Here is a 14,326-nt window from a genome sequence, read left to right on the forward strand (position 1 = left end):
CCTCCTGGGTTCAGACAATTCTCCTGCCTCAGCCTCCTGAGTAGCTGGGATTACAGGCACGCGCCACCATGCCCAGCTAATTTTTTGTATTTTTAGTAGAGACGCGGTTTCACCATGTTGACCAGGATGGTCTCGATCTCTCGACCTCGTGATCCACCCGCTTCGGCCTCCCAAAGTGCTGGGATTACAGGCTTGAGCCACCGCGCCCGGCCGGTTTTTGTCATTTTCATCCTACAAATCTCTAAAAGTTGCCACAGAGCCTTTCTTTTTTTTTTTTTTTTTTTTTTTTTTTGAGACTGAGTCTCGCTCTGTCACTAGGCTGGAGTGCAATGGCACAGTCTGGGCCCACTGCAACCTCCGCCTTCCCGGTTCAAGCCATTCTTCTGCCTCAGTCTCCCAAATATCTGGGATTACAGCGGCGCGCCACCACGCCCAGCTAATTTTTGTATTTTTAGCAGAGACGGGGAGTCACCATGTTGGCCAGAATGTTCTAAATCTTTTGACCTCATGACCCGCCCGCCTCGGCCTCTCAAAATGCTGGGATTATAGGCGTGAGCCACCACGCCTGCGCCACAGAGCCTTCCTAAAAGGAGGCAGGAGGTGGCTTTGTCCACAGCCTCAGGAACACCAGCCTCCACCTGCTTGCTAAGGGCAGAGCTTACTGAGGGCAAGTAGCTTCCTGTCCCTCCCTTTCTATCCTTCTAGCCCAGGCCTGACACATCCCCAGGGTAGAGGGGCCTAGAGCCTGCCGGGGACCCCAGCCTTTACCCCCAGCTCTCCTTGCTGCAGATGTCCTCGGTACACCATCTCTGGTCTTCCCAGCAGCAAATTCCTGCTCGGCCCCTCCTAGCTGCACACCACAGTTTCCCTCTTGACGGGCTCTGCTCTTTCAGGTACCCTTGTGCTGAACTACCCTCCACGGATGCATCAAAAAAGCCCAGGCCCCGCCGGGGGCGGTAGCTCACTCCTGTAATCCCAGCATTTTGGGAGGCCCAGGTGGGCGGATCATCAGGTCAAGAGATCAAAACCATCCTGGCCTACATGGTGAAATCTCATCTCTACAAAAAATACAAAACTTAGCCAGGCATGGTGGCATGTGCCGGTAGTCCCAGCTACTAGGGGTCTGAGCAGGAGGATCGCTTGAACCTGCGAGATGGAGGTTGCAGTGGGCTGAGATTGTGCCATTGCACTCCAGCCTGGGTGACAGAGTGAGACTCGATCTTAAAAAATAATAATAAAAAGGAAAAAGAAAAAACCCAGGCTCTCAACCCCACCTGGGCTCATATCTTCAGCTGTGGGACCTGTTTCCAATCTGAAAACTGGGGCTTGCTATGGTTGAAAGCACATGTTGGCTGTCCCCACTGCAACAATGTTGAGAGGTGGGACCTAGTGGGAGGCGTTTGGATCATGAAGTCTCCACTCTCAGGAGTGGATTAATGCCAATCACGGAATGGCTTGAGGCTGCGTATTAGATCTCTTCGCTCTCTCTCACCCTGTCCCTTTCTGCCATGGGATGATGCAAGGAGGCCCTCGCCAGATGCTGAGCAGATGTTGGCGCCATGTCTTTGGACTTCTGGACTTCAAGAACCATCAGCCAAATACATCTCTCTTTATTATAAATTACCCAGCTATTCTGTTAAAGCAGTACAAGGCATACGAATATAGGTTGATTGTGCCTCCTTGAAAGGTTTGCTGTAGAGATTAAATTGTAGAACTAATGTATAGTGCCTGGCACCTATAAGTCCTCCTTAAATGGAGCTACTATTTGTATTAATTAAAAAAAAAAATAGAGATGAGGGGGTTCTCACCATGTTGCTCAGGCTGGTCTCGAACTCCTGGCCTCAAATGATCCTCCTACCTTGGTCTCCCAAAGTACTGGTGTGAGCCACCACAACCAGCCTATGTTAATATTAGCTCAGCTAGCTGGGCTTCATCGTTCACGCCTGTAATCTTAGCACTTTGGGAGGCTGAGGGGGTGAACTGCCTGAGCTCAAAAGTTTGAGATCAGCCTGGGCAACATGGTGAACCCCCTGTCTCCACTAAAATACAAAAAATTAGCCAGGCTCGGTAGCATGCACCTGTAGTCTCAGCTACTCAGGAGGCTGAGGCAGGAGAATAATCAGAACCCGGGAGGTGGAAGTTGCTGTGAGCCAAGGTCATGCCAGCTGCACTTCGGCCTGGGCAACAGAGAGAGACTCTGTCTCAAAAAAAAAAAAAAAAAAAAAGTTCAGCTCAGCCACTTCCTGGCTGTGGGTCCATCAGCATATTACTTAGTTTCTTTACCTCAACTTCCCCATCTGGAAAATGGCATGAACACCCTACTTCACACAGATATCCAGAGAAACTAGATATTTTCTGGGTGGGTAAGGTAGGTAATGTTCTTTGAACAACTAGTCAGTAAGAGTAGCATTTGTGATTATTAAAGGCCATTAACTAGGGCACAAAGAAGATGTCAGTAATTAGCTGGGTGTGGTGGCGCATGCCTGTAATCCCAGCTACTCAGGAGGCTGAGGCAGGAGAATCGTTTGAACCCAGGAGGCAGAAGTTGCGGTGAGCCGAGATCCAGCCATTGCACTCCAGCCTGGGCCACATGGTGAAATCTTGTCTGAGATTACAGGCACGTGCCACAAGGGCAAAACTCCATCTCAAAAAAAAAAGAAAAAAGAAAAGAAAGGAAAAACAAAAACAAAAAACAATGTCAATATAGTAGAAATCCCATATAGTAGAAATTGTTCATATATTATTCCTTGACTACAATTTAAAAAACTGGAAATCAGAATGATGAAACCAGAAAACTGACTTCACACTAGCAAATAACAGTTTCTTTTTTTTTTTTTTTTTGAGATGGAGTCTTGCTCTGTCACCTGTGGTTGGCATGCAGTGGCACAATCTCAGCTCACTGCAGCCTCTGCCACCAGGGTTCAAATGATTCTCTTGCCTCAGCCTCCTGAGTGGCTGGGATTATAGACGCATGCCACCAGGCCTGGCTAATTTTTGTATTTTTAGTAGAGATGGGGGTTTCACCATGTTGGCCAGGCTGGTCTTGAACTCCTGACCTCAGGTTATCCGCCCACCTTGGCCTCCCAAAGTGTTGGGATTACGGGTGTGAGCCACCATGCCTGGCAAAACAGTATTTTTAAAACATCTGAAACTCCTGGGTGAGTGGTGAATTCAACATGTTCATGTAACTCCACTCCTTTCTGAAATCTCACTAAAACAACAATAAAGGATTTCTTTTCTTGAGATGGGGTCTCCCTCTGTTATCTAGGCTGGAGTGCAGTAGGAGTGCAAGGAGCCTTGGCTCCTTGCAGCTTCAACCTCTCGGGCTCAAGCAATTCTCCCAAGTGTCTGGGACTACAGGCACTAGCCACACATCCAGCAAACTACATTTTTTTTGTAGAGGTGGGATCTCACTATGTTGCCCAGGTTGTTCTCAAGCTCCTGGGCTCAAGTGATCCTCCCACTTTGACCTCCCAAAATGCTGGGATTACAGGCATGTGCCACTCACTATGCCTGGCCAGAATTTTTTAATGATAAAATATATATAACATATATATGTACATATACACGCATAACATAAAAATTTATCATTTTGGCCATTTTAAAGTGTACAGTTCTGTGACATGAAGTACATTCACATGGCTACCCATCCCCACCATCTATCTACAAAACTTTTTTTTTTTTTTTTTTGAGACCGTCTCATTCTGTCACCCAGGCTGAAGTGCAGCGGCATGATCTCGGCTCACTGCAACCTCTGCTTCCCAGGTTCAAGTGATTCTCCTGCCTCAGCCTTCTGAGTAGCTGGGATTACAGGCACCTGCCACCAGGCTTGGCTAATTTTGTATTTTTAGTAAAGACAGGGTCAGGCTGATCTCAAACTCCTGATCTCAAGTGATTCTCCCGTCTCAGCCTCCCAAAGCACTGGGATTACAGGCATGAGCCACTGCGCTCAGCCAACTATTCTACTTCTCTCTCCCTGAATTTGACCCCTCTGGGTACCTGATACATGTGAAATTATACAAGAGATCGTGCCACTGCACTCCAGCCTGGGCAACAGAGTGGGACTCTGTCTCAAAAAAAGAAAAAAAAAAAAAGAAAGAAATGTAATCCCGACACATGCTACACCACAGATGAACCTGGTTTTGTTTGTTTGTTTGTTTGTTTGAGATGGAGACTTGCTCTGTTGCCCAGGCTGGAGTGCAGTGGTGCAATCTCAGCTCACTGCAACCTCCACCTTCCAGGTTCAAGCGATTCTCTGGCCTCAACCTCCTGAGTAACTGGGGTTACAGGCACATGACACCATACCCTTCAATTTTTGTATTTTTAGTAGAGACATGGTTTCACCATGTCGGTCAAGCTGGTCTCAAACTCCTGACCTCGTGATCCACCCGCCTCCACCTCCCAAAGTGCTGGGATTACAAGCGTGAGCCACCACAACCAGCCTGAACCTTCTTATGTAGTTCCTACAATCACATCAGTTCAACATCTAAGACAAATCTCACCTGTTTTTGAGACAGAGTCTCACTCTATTGCCCAGGCTGGAGTACAGTGGCACAATCTCAGTTCACTGCAACCTTCGTCTCCCAGATTCAAGGCAGTTCTCTGCCTTAGTCTCCCGAATAGCTGGGATTACAGGTGCCTGCCACCATGCCCAGCTAATGTTTGCATTTTTAGTAGAAATAGGGTTTCACCATGTTGGCCAAGCTGGTCTTGAACTCTTGACCTCAGGTGATCCACCCACCTCCCACAGTACTGGGATTACAGGTGTGAGCCACTGTGCCTAGCCAAAAAAAAGATTTTTTTGGAGAGATGGGATCTCACTTTGTTGTCCAGGCTGGTCTTGAACTCCTGGGTTCAAGTAATCCTCCTACTTCAGCCTCTCCAAGAGCAGGATTACAGATGTGTGCCGCTGCAGCCAGCCTAAGGTTTCAATTAGTAGCTGTGTGACCTTGGGCAAGTCAGTTCACCTCTCTGGGCCTCAGTTTACACATTTGTAAAAATGAGAGCTATTTGGAAGAGGCTGCTTTGAGTATTACCAGGGACCTGAGTTTTTAAAATCATCCATTTTCTTTTTCTTCCTTTCCTCTCTAGACACTCTCCTCCAGCAATGCATGCTTATCTAATTATGCTTTTGCTTAAGAAATCCCAAACGCTCATCTTTAAACAAACCAGATCTGGAGCCTCCATAGCAGAATCCTCCTGCAGTGGTGAATAATTAGTCCACCAATAGGCTGAAGTCAAGATAACAGCAACCAGACCTCCAGAAGGGGAATTCCCTGAGATATCCATAGGAATGAAGACACACAGACCATGCACCATGCACTGCTCCCACATCTTCCACAGCAAGTTTCCCTTTAAAAACCCTAGGGTTTTATTATTATTTTTTTTTTTGAGACCGAGTTTCGCTCTTGTTACCCAGGCTGGAGTGCAATGGCACGATCTCGGCTCACCGCAACCTCCGCCTCCTGGGTTCAAGCAATTCTCCTGCCTCAGCCTCCTAAGTAGCTGGGATTACAGGCACGCACCACCATGCCCAGCTAATGTTTTGCATTTTTAGTAGAGATGGGGTTTCACCATGTTGACCAGGATGGTCTCGATCTCTCGACCTCGTGATCTGCCCGCCTCAGCCTCCCAAAGTGCTGGGATTACAGGCTTGAGCCACCGCGCCCGGCTTATTTATTATTTTTTTTTGGGAGAGTCTCTCTCTGTCACCCAGGATGGAGTGCTGTGGTGCGACTTGGGCTCACTGCAACCTCCACTTCCTGGGTTCAAGTGATTCTCCTGCCTCAGCCACCCGAGTAGCTGGGATTACAGGTGCATGCCACCACACCTGGCTAATTTTTTTATTTTTAGTAGGGACGTGGTTTAATCATATTGGCCAGGCTGGTCTTGAACTCCTGACCTCAAGTGATCCATCTGCCTTGGCCTCACAAAATGCTGGGATTATAGGCGTAAGCCACCGCACCCTGCCAGTTTTTAACTTTTTTTAATTTTAAATTTTAAGATGTACTTCAGAACACCAGTTCATCATCTCCTAGGTTTGCTGGCTATTTGATTAAAACTGTTTGCCAGGAGCAGTCGCTCATGTCTATAGTCCTAGCGCTTACAGAGGCAGAAACTGGAGAATCACTTGAGCCTGAGTTTGAGATCAGCCTGGCCAACATTAGCAAACCATCCCCAAAAAGGAAAAAAACAAAAACCAACTTTTCCTCCAAAAACTGCTTTTCCTTCAACCAAGCCTCACCTCTCATGTTGCGGCTTTCCAGCAGCGAGCAGCCGAACCTGGGTCCTATGAGATAACAAATGTGAAGGGGGAGGAAGTGATATTTATCTATTTATTCAATCATTTTCATAATATTAAATTCACATATGCAAGGACGTGATGCTCTGGTGGTGGTTTTTTTTTTTTCTTTTGAGACAGAGTCTCACTCTGTCACCCAGGCTGGAGAGCAGCATCTCAATTTCAGCTCACTGCAATCTCCGCGTCCCAGAGGTTCCAGTGATTCTCATGCTGCAACCTCCTGAGTAGCTGGGACTACAAGCATGCACTACCACATCTGGCTAATTTTTGTATTTTTAGTAGAGACAGGGTTTCATCATGTTGGCCAGGCTGGTCTCGAACTCCCGACCTCAAGTGATCCACCTGCCTTGGCCTCCCAAAGCACTAGAATTACAAGCATGAGCCTGTATGTTCTAAACATAAGCCCAACTCTTCCCTCCCTCCAGGGGTCCCCGTGAAGGCTGGGCACACAGTAAGTGCTCAGAAACAGGAACCAGCTAGCCCAGAGGATGGAGCACCCCCCACCACCCCGGTGATATCTGCCTCGGCCCCTGCTAAGCCATGGCTGAGGGTAGGGCTCCGAACCAGAATGCCTTCCTGGGCCACTCACTGTACAGCAGGACATCAAAAGTCAGAAGGCCTGGCCTGGCCGTGGGATTTGGGGCAAATTACTTGCCTTCCCTGAGAAGCAGTGTCTGGTGGGACACCCCTGAGGGGTAGGGCTGGCATTTTCTTTTTTTTTTTTTTTTTTTTTTTTTTTTTTTTTTTTTTTTTTTTTTGAGACGGAGTTTCGCCCTTGTTACCCAGGCTGGAGTGCAATGGCGTGACCTCGGCTCACCGCAACCTCCGCCTCCTGGGTTCAGGCAATTCTCCTGCCTCAGCCTCCTGAGTAGCTGGGATTACAGGCACGCGCCACCACGCCCAGCTAATTTTTTGTATTTTTAGTAGAGACGGGGTTTCACTATGTTGACCAGGATGGTCTCGATCTCTCGACCTCGTGATCCACCCGCCTCGGCCTCCCAAAGTGCTGGGATTACAGGCTTGAGCCACCGCGCCCGGCCATGGGCTGGCATTTTCTCATGTCTCCTTGGTCCACATCATCAGGCTGCTTCTGAAGCTGCTCTTTTGCGCCCAGAGTCAGGGGAGACCCTTCAGAATAGAGAGGTGCTGCCCCTCCAATGCTGGCAGAGCCAGGCTCACGCATGGGTTGAGGAATGAGTGAATGAATGACACAAGGTTGGGTGCCCCTTTCGAGATTTGACATTTGGACTTCAGGGACTCAGGGACACTCAACAGAATTGAGAACCCTAGAGTAGGGTCCGGCCACCACTCAGTAGTTGTGAACCTTGGACAGTTCTCCCAAGCTTCAGTTTCCTCTTTTGTAAACCAAGGAGAGCAACAGTCCCTAAGCCTCTACCTTCTGGGGCCAATGTGGGGACACTACGAAGATTAATGCACAGAGCCTGGCGCTATTATGATTACCCATCCTCAGCCAATGCCTACCTTCCTGAGCCACCTGGGCTCCACCACGCAGGTGCTAGAGGTGGGTCTGGAGATTCGAGATGCTGCGCTGCTCTCCAGGTGGGCTGGTGTGCAGCCTGGTGATGAGGCTCCTGTTGGTCCAGCTGGACCAGAACCCAGGGCAGGGAGCCAAAGGTGTAGAGGCCCCTGGCCAGTTCCGGACCTGGGCCTGTCTACCCACCAACCAAGAGTGGAGCACAGCTGCTGGCAGTTGCCTTTTTTTTTTTTTTTCGAGGCAGGGGCCAGAGCATAGTGGCAGAAGAAGGTGCACTCCAAGAGGGCACAGAGCATACTATTTTATTCCTGTGACTCAACAATGTCCAAAAAGAGCCAGGCCCAGTGGATGCCCATTAGACATCTACTGAGTGGATAGAAAAACGGTTTGGGCCAGGTGCAGTGGCTCACACCTGTAATCCCAGTATTTTGGGAGGCTGACATGGGAGAATCATTTGAACCTAAGAGTTTGAAACCAGCCTGGGAAAGATGGCAAGACTTGATCTCTACAGAAAACTTTTTTTTTCTTTTTTTCTTTTTTAATCCTCCATTACCTGAAGCGTACATAAAAATTTTAAACAATTGGCCAGGTATAGTGGAGTGCACCTACAGTCCCAACTACTCTGGAGGCTGAGGCAGGAGGATTGCTTGAGCCTGGAAGTTCAAGGTTACAGTGAGCAATGATCGCACCATTGCACTTCAGCCTGTGAGACAGACTGAAACCTTGTCTCAGAAGAAAATAAGTAACTGAATAAATAAGCATTTAAAAAATTAAGAAAATGGTTTTGGGGCTCAGTGACGTGGAGGGACTTGTGGGACATCCAGATGGAAGGGGAAATCTGAAAGCTGGCCCACAGGCCAGGACTAAGGATCAGGGAAGCCACAGGTGTATCCAGGAGAGTAGATGAGGCACACGAGGCAGATGGGAGTTGGGGTGGTAGGGCTGAGTGCGGGACAGGAGACCAAGAGAGGACAGCAACCCCCCATTATCCTTGGGGGATATGTTCCAAGACTCCCAGTGGAGGCCTGAAACCATGGATAGTACTGAACCCATATATATTGTTTTCTCTCATACACCCATACCTGTGATACAATTTCATTTATAAATTAGGCACAATAGACCAGGCACAATGGCTCACGCCTGTAATCCCAGCACTTTGGGAAACCGAGGCGGGCAGACCACGAGGTCAGAAGATCGAGACCATCCTGGCTAACGTGGTGAAACGCCATCTCTACTAAAAATACAAAAAAATTAGCTGGGCATGGTGGCATCACCTGTAGTCCCAACTACTTGGGAGGCTGAGGCAGGACAATCACTTGCATCTGGGAGACAAAGGTTGTAGTGAGCCAAGACTGCACCACCGCACTCCAGCTGGGTGACAGAGTGACTCTCCGTCTCAAAAATACACACATACATACATACACACATACATACATACATACATATGGCACAATAAGAGATGAACAAGAATAACAAATAAGAACAATTACAACATCATATTCATATTTCCATTCACAGATAGATGTGTTACCGTGGGTCTTAGCAACCTCAGCATACAACTTTTTTCTTTTCTTTTTTTTTTTTTCCACAAATTTAACTTTTTTTTTTCGTTTTTGAGGTGGTGTCTCACTCTCACTGCCCAGGCTGTAGTGAAATGATACAATCTCAGCTCACCACAACTTCCACCTCCTGGGTTCAAGCGATTCTCCTGCCTCAGTGTCCTGAGTAGCTAGGATTATAGGCATGTGCCACCTTGTCCAGCTAATTTTGTATTTTTAGTAGAGACGCGATTTCTCTATGCTGGTCAGAAACATGGTTTCATCATGTTGTTCTCGAACTCCCGCCCTAAGGTGATCCACCCGCCTCAGCCTCCCAAAGTGCTGGGATTATAGGCATGAGTCACCATGCCCAGCTGCAAATTTAACTTTTATTTCCGTTTCAGGGTACATGCGCAGGTTGGTTCTACAGATACATTGCATGCTGTGTGGGCTTGGTTTACGGACTGTTTCATCAGCCAGGTAATAAGTACAGTACCCAATAGGTAATTTTTTTTTTTTTTTTTGAGAAGGGGTCTCATTGTGTTGCCCAGGCTGGAGTGCAGTGGCATGATCTTGGCTCACTGCATCCTCTGCTCCTATGTTCAAGCAATTCTCCTGCCTCAGCCTCCTGAGTAGCTGGGTCTACAGGTGTGCACCACCACACCTGGCTAATTTTTGTATTTTTAGTAGAGACAGGGTTTTACCATGTTGACCAGGCTAGTCTCGAACTCCTGACCTCAGGTGATCTACCTGCCTTGGCATCTCGAAGTGCTGGGATTACAAGCATGAGCTACAGCGTTTCTTTTTTTTTTTTTTTTTTTGAGACAAGGTCCTACTCTTGTCACCCAGGCTGGCATGCAATGGCATGATCACAGCTCACTGCAGCCTCGACCTCTTGGGCTCAAGCAACCCTCCTGCCTTAGCCTCCCGAGTAGCTGGGACTACAGGTGTATGCCACCACTCTTGACTAATTTTTTAATTTTTTTGTAGAGACAAGTTTCATCATGGTGCCCAGGCTGATCTTGAACTCCTGATCTCAATCAAACCACCTGCCTGTGCCTTCCAAAGTGCTAGGATTACCGGCATGAGCCACCCAGCCAGGCCCTAACAGGTAGTTTCTCAGCTCTACCCTTCCTCTCAACCTCCACCTTCAAGTAGGCCCATTTCTGTTGTTCCCTTCTTTGCATCAGTGCGCACTCAACGTGTAGCTCCCACTCTTGAGTAAGAACATGTGGTGTTTGGTTTTTTATTTCCTGTGTTAGTTTGCTTGGAATGATGGCTTCCAGCTCCATCCATGTTGCTGCAAAGGACAGGAAAACATGATTTCACCCTTTTTTACTTTTTCCCTAGAGTGCTCAGTGTATTTTTTTTTTTCCTTTTTTTGAGACAGAGTCTTGCTCTGTCACCCAGGCTGGAGTCCAGTGGCATGATCTTGGCTCCCTACAACCTCCACCTCCTGGGTTCAAGTGATTCTCCTGCCTCAGTCTCCCAAGCAGCTGGAATTACAGGCACCTGCCACCACACCCAGCTGTTTTTTTGTTTGTTTTGAGATAGAGTCTCTGTCGCTCAGACTGGAGTGCAATCTCAGCTTACTGCAACCTCTGCCTCCCAGATTCAAGCAATTCTCCTGCTTCAGCTTCCTGAGTAGCTGGGATTACAGGAGCGCACCACCATGCCTGGCTAATTTTTGTATTTTGTTGTTTTTTTTTTGAGACAGAGTCTTGCTCTGTCACCCAGGCTGGAGTGTAGTGGTGCCATCTTGGCTCATTGCAACCTCTGCCTCAGCCTCCCAAGTAGCTGGGATTACAGGCACCCACCACCATGCCCAGATAATTCTTTGTATTTTTAGTAGAGTCTGGGTTTCACCGCCTTGGCCAGGCTGGTCTTGAACTGCTGTCTTAGTGATCCACCTGCCTCAGCCTCCCAAAGTGCTGGGATTATAGGCGTGAGCCACCATGCCCAGCCTAATTTTTGTATTTTTTTAGTAAAGATGGGGTTTCACCATGTTGGCCATGCTGGTGTTGAACTCCTGACCTCAAGTGATCTGCCCACCTTGGTGTCCCAAAGTGCTAGGATTACAGGTGTGAGTCACTGTGCCCAGCCAACTCCTGAGCTCAGATGATCCACCCAGCTCAGCCTCCCAAAGTGCTGGGATTATAGGTATGAGCCATGGCGCCCAGCAATTTTCTTCTTTTCTTTTTCTTTGAAACAGTTTTGCTCTTGTTGTCCAGGCTGGAGTGCAATGGTGCGATCACGGCTCACCGAAACCTCCGCCTCCAGGGTTCAAGCCATTTTCCTGCCTCAGCCTCCTGAGTAGCTGCGATTATAGGCATATACCATCATGCCCGGCTAATTTTGAATTTTTAGTAGAGGCGGGGTTTCTCCATGTTGGTCAAGCTGGCCTCAAACTCCCAACCTCGGGTGATCCACCCGCCTTGGCCTCCCAAAGTGCTGGGGTTACAGGTGTGAGCCACTGCCACCTGGCCAGGATCTAGTTTTGAGAAAGGATAAATAATGGCAGTTGAGCTAAAGAAAGAAATGGTGAATAAAACAACAGCTCAGGGTGGTCAGGACTCAGAAATGCCTGTGGTAGACCCCACCATGGAAATTACAGGTGCTCCACTGGGACAAATGTATACACTCTGGGATGCGCTCAGACACTCCCTGCAATGCCTGCTGAGATTAAGTTCTGAGTATACGTTTGGCGCCTGCTATTTGCTGAGCTAGACTTCCTGACTGCTTACCAGTCCCATGCCAGGCTCTATCTGATGCATTTCTTTTGATTATAAACCAAATTTTGAAAATATCTCATGCATTTCAACCCAAAGAAATGTGCTGAGCTAACCAAGGCTCAGCGTTGCCTACTGCCCCTTCAGCTCTCTCTACCCCAGCACTCTCTCTCCATTACTCCTGTCACTGGCTCATCCAGGCCCTGCCTCCCTGGCCTGGGTGGCATTGACAGCCTTCAGTGGGCTTCTCTGCCACCAGCCTTCCCATCTTCCTGGCTAAAGGAACCCAACCAGATGCCCCTCCTGCTTACGACCCTCTCATGGCTGCTGGGATTCCTGGATAAAGTGCAAAGCCCTCTCTGAGGCCTCAAGGTCCCTCAGAACACAGCCCTGTGCCCGGTCTGGCCTCATATCTCCGCCATCCCGCCTGGAGCCAATCTCACCATGATGAAGACAGTCAGCCCCACTGAACTGCTTGCAGCATCCCCACACACATCACCAAGTAGAGGCAGGCCCTGCCACTTTGGAGTTCTGTGACATAGGCCCACAATATTTATTGCTCTGTGCCTTAGTTTCCCCATCTGTAAATTGGAGGTAATAACAGAACCTACCTGGCGAAGTTGCAGGGAAGGCTTCCTGGGCTGACGCACGTGAAGAGTCCAATAGGGTGTAAGCTCTCAGTACGCTGGGGCTGCTGTTACTAGTTAACTCTATTCACCGGGCTGGTGCCTACTTGTCAAGGTTTTGAGGGAGAACAATAAGAATTAGTATCAGGAGGCCTGGCGCAGTGGCTCACGCTTGTAATCCCAACACTTTGGGATGCCGAAGCAGGTGGATCACCTGAGGTCAAGAGTTCAAGACCAGCCTGGCCAACATGGCAACAACCCCGTCTCTACTAAAAATACAAAAATTAGCCAGGTGCGGTGGTGGGCGCCTGTAGTCCCAGCTACTCAGGAGGCTGAGGCAGGAGAATCACTTCAACCTAGGAGGCAGAGGTTGCAGTGAGCCGAGATCGTGCCGTTGCACTCCAGCATGGGCGACAGAGCAAGACTCTTTTTTTTTTTTTAAAGAGGCCGGGAGCTGTGGCTCACGCCTGTAATCCCAGCACTTTGGGAAGCTGAGGCAGGCAGATCAAAGGTCAAGAAATCAAGACCATCCTGGCCAACATGATGAAACCCATCTCTACTAAAAATATAAAAACTGCCGGGCGCAGTGGCTCACACCTGTAATCCTAGCACTTTGGGCGGCTGAGGTGGGTGGATCACCTGAGGTCAGGAGTTCAAGACCAGCCTGGCCGTCATGGTGAAATCCCATCTTTAAAGATAAATAAATATAAATATAAATATAAAAACTAGCTGATAGGCTGGGCGCGGTGGCTCACGCCTGTAATCCTAGCACTTTGGGAGGCCGAGGCGGGTGGATCACGAGGTCAAGAGATCGAGACCATCCTGGTCAACATGATGAAACCCCGTCTCTACTAAAAATACAAAAAATTAGCTGGGCATGGTGGTGCATGCCTGTAATCCCAGCTACTCAGGAGGCTGAGGCAGGAGAATTGCCTGAACCCAGGAGGCGGAGGTTGCGGTGAGCCGAGATCATGCCATTGCACTCCAGCCTGGGTAACAAGAGTGAAACTCCGTCTCAAAAAAAAACAAAAAACAAAAAAAAAAACAAAAAAAAACCGGAGAGAGATCCAAGATGGCTGATCACTAGCAGCTCGGGATTGTAGCTCCCACTGAAAACGCAAAGAACGAGAGGACGCCACACCTTCACATGAATTCTTGTTGCTCACGCCCCAGGAGATTCCCAGCGGAGGAGCCCCACAGGTCGCCAGCGCGACTCTTGTGACCGGCGAGGCGGTTTTGCCGGCGCCTCGGAGCGTCGGTTCTTGGTGCAGAGTCAGAAAAGCACCATCAATGTTAACGCCGCTGATTTGGTCGGCGCAGTGGGTTGCTCAGATTTCGGTGCTGAGAATCAATAAGTTGGACGTCCACTCAGAAACCCAATTACAAAGACGGTAATTATAAAGACCACAGATGGATAAATCTACAACGAAGGGAAGAAAACAGCCAAAAAAGGCTGAGAATACCCAAGATCAGAACGCCTCTCCCTCAGCGGGGGATCCCAGTTCCTCATCAGCAACGAAACAAGGCTTGATGGAGAACGAGTGTGTTTCAATTACAGAAGCAGGCTTCAAAACGTGGATAATAAGAAACTTCTGTGAATTAAAAGAACGTGTTCAAACACAATCTAAAGAAACTAA

The 14,326-nt window shown here is 48.5% G+C and overlaps 1 protein-coding gene across 2 annotated transcripts in view; it reads right to left on the minus strand.

Annotated features, from left to right (window-relative positions):
• AP1B1 (adaptor related protein complex 1 subunit beta 1) overlaps positions 1-14,326 on the minus strand; it is a 111,821-nt gene that overhangs the window by 65,264 nt on the left and 32,231 nt on the right. Inside the window, exon 1 of one of the 2 annotated variants that reach the window (XM_074390830.1) lies at positions 12,675-13,573. The exons of the other annotated variant lie outside the window; for it this stretch is intronic. The gene's annotated coding sequence lies outside the window, so the exon portion shown is untranslated. Of the gene's footprint in view, positions 1-12,674; positions 13,574-14,326 lie in introns of those variants that run through there. 2 annotated transcript variants of the gene reach the window in all.

This window comes from Saimiri boliviensis, chromosome 21 (assembly GCF_048565385.1).
Source record: "Saimiri boliviensis isolate mSaiBol1 chromosome 21, mSaiBol1.pri, whole genome shotgun sequence".
NCBI classification, from domain to species: domain Eukaryota; kingdom Metazoa; phylum Chordata; class Mammalia; order Primates; family Cebidae; genus Saimiri; species Saimiri boliviensis.